A 3,179-nucleotide genomic window follows, 5' to 3' on the forward strand; every position below is an offset into this window, starting at 1 on the left:
ATGTGCTTGATGTTTTTCCATTGGAGTGAGTTCGAAATGCGAAATATCCCCTAATGCTTTTCCAATAGTTGGGAACATAGTTTTCCCTGAATTATGGGTAACATCAACGGGTTGATCATCAACTCGCCTTAGTCGATTGATTCTAGTCTCAATATTATCTAAATATCTAAAACAGAAAGTCAGGATTTTCTCAGATAAATAGCCTTCTACAATTGAGCCATCTGATTGTGCCCTATTACGAACATATTGCTTTAAACGTCCTAGATACCTATTATATAAATACAACATAACGCTTATTATATACACAATTAGCTCAACTGATTGTATTAAAGGGGTTTATCAGCAAGCTAACCTTTCTATTGGATACATCCACCGATAATGTACTAGTCCACCAAGAGTTACCTCATCAACAAGATGCACCGTGAGGTGAACCATGGCAGTAAAGAAGGATGGAGGGAAAATTATTTCCATCTGACACAGGGTTTGCACAACATGATTCTGAAGGTCAGCAAGCTGCACAGGGTTTATGACTTTCCCACAAAGTTTTCGGAAAAATGATGACAAATTTGCAATCACATTGGACACGGGACTCGGAAGGGAATTCTTTACCAAAATTGAAAGTAATTGTTCCATCAGAATATGACAGTCATGACTTTTAAACCCAGACAACTTACGTTATCGCAAATCAACACAACGAGCAACATTACTAGAGTAACCATCTGGAAAGACCACATTCTGCAGAGTCTTCAAAAATACACCCCTCTGTAAATTTGACATCGCAAATACATCAGAAGGATATTTACCACCTTCGCCCGGTCACAATTCAGGCCTTATGCCCATGCATTATAAATCTCTGCGAGCTTTAAGATTGTCTTTTGATTTTTCGTTATCGTTTAAGATAGTGAACACCACATTGTCATGGACATTTTTCTCTACATGAATTACATCAAGGTTATGACGCAACATCTGATCCTTTTAGTATGGGAGATCAAAGAAAACACTATTCTTTTTTCAATGCGAGTCATTTTCATCCGCATCCTGGCCATTACGTCTTTTTTTGGATGTCACAGTTGACCTCTTCCCAAATGAAACGTGCACATTAGACTGTTTTCTCAATACATCTATTCCGGATAACTTCTTCGGTGGATCTCTACCTTCGACTTGCCCGTCAAATCTATTCCGGTCTAGTCTGTATTTGTATCCCTAATTCAAAAAGCGGCAATGGCCCATGAAATACCATTTTTTACTGTCTTTCAGCCGATGAGGCTTAGCGTCCAAGTTACACGTAGGACAAGCTAACCCACTGTGCGTATTTTAACCAGATAGGTTTCCTAATCCTAGAAAGTCGCTAATAGTCCACATTAGTGCCGCACACATCTTGAAAGTGTTTCCCTCTTTGGCATCATACGTTTCAACATCATTCATAATTTCTTCAACTCATCTACCAAAGGCTACAAGTAAACATCTATGTTGTTGCCTGGCATTTTTGGCCCAGGAATAAACGTGGATAGAATAAAATATGTCTATTTCATACAAAGCCAGAGCGGAAGATTATACGGAATAAGAATAGTACTACATGTTATCCTGACAAAGAATAGTACTACACGTTATCCTAACAAAGAAGTTTTATGAATGCCAAGCATGCAGGTGTTTCTGCCAAAATCCTGTTTTATCATCCAACACAAGCTATCACCGAATAAGGCCTACAAAATTTTACACTTACTTTTCTGAAAAAAAAAACACAAACACAAAAATTGTCGCACATGCATCTAATTTGGAAAACTGTTATATATATACGTTAAAAATGACTAAGTGTAAGGATTATTTTGTGAACATAGAGCATCATTTTCTGAATTGAAGATTCTTGCTATCTTATATCTAATTGCTCATTTTGATTTTGAGAGGTCTATTTCCAAAGCCAGCAGAATTTCCCTTGTTATGAAGTAGTCACTAACCTATGTTGGCACCTTATATATCTATCTATAACAAATACTTTATGCTTGCTTTGCTTTGTAACATTATTATTTATCTATTAATCATTGTGTTAATGGTTTTTTAAATTGTTCATAATCTTTATATTTGTCTAGTAATATTGTTTTTTGTCAAGATTTGTAAGAATGCCTCGAAAATCATGGTACAACATTATACGGGAACCCCCAGAAAATGCCGAAACTAATTCCAAAACTGAGGAGACTACGGTAAGTGTTCGTGGTTAACATTTCTTTACGTAACCTAATGTGAAAATTATGTAACCTTCAGTTAAATTATTGATCCATGTTGTAAACTTTTCGTCGAAAATATACTAGTTTATGAATTCAATTAATATTTAATATTAAATCTTGTTGTTCAATGTAATGTTAAATGATTTCATATTGCATTAAGGTTGGATCCATGACTAGAGGACCTCAGATATCACGTGAGCAACCACGTGATAGAGCTCCTCCATTTTTGTCGTCATCTAATAGAGCTCCAGCTTCCCGTATCAATGAATCGTTTCGTGCACCGTGCAACGATAAAAGACTTGCACCTTCAAGTACAGCTAATGACCCTCAAACTCTCACAGAACGCACAGAGACTTAGCATCACGATGAAGTGGATGATCATGAATCGGAGGATGAGGATTACGACCCGGAGACGGATGAAGTTCTTTCGTTTGATGATCACACTGACGACTTGTTTGCTGCCCAAGAAGCCGAAAGTCAGAACAACGACGAGAAATGCAAAGATACAGATTACTGGAATGTTACTATCATCGGTATATAATATTTTCCTCCTGTTTTTGTAAATAGTTATTTTGAAAGTCCTTTACCTCTATTTCTCTTTTGTGCAATGATCAGATAGTAATTTTTTTTTCATATACTTCTTAGAGGACGGGGTGAGAAAACAGTCTAAGCTGAGCATGAAGGAGGCCATAGCACTTCCTTCCAATACAAAGATAATACTCCCATTTAACAAAGAGATGCAATCAATTAGTCAGGCAACTGGACTATTCAGTGGTTTCTTAGGGAGTTTGGGTGCTGACTATTACCAATTCCCCATATATGAAGAGAGTTGGAAGTACGTGAACAAAACTAAGAAGGAACATGCATACGACATGATTAAGGTACATCTTTTAGTTTCAACATTTTAAGCAATTTTAGTATCCAATTTTTTTTGGGGTAAGAGTTTTTGCATGGGTA

This window comes from Arachis hypogaea, chromosome 20 (genome assembly GCF_003086295.3).
Source record: "Arachis hypogaea cultivar Tifrunner chromosome 20, arahy.Tifrunner.gnm2.J5K5, whole genome shotgun sequence".
Classification (NCBI taxonomy): Eukaryota; Viridiplantae; Streptophyta; class Magnoliopsida; order Fabales; family Fabaceae; genus Arachis; species Arachis hypogaea.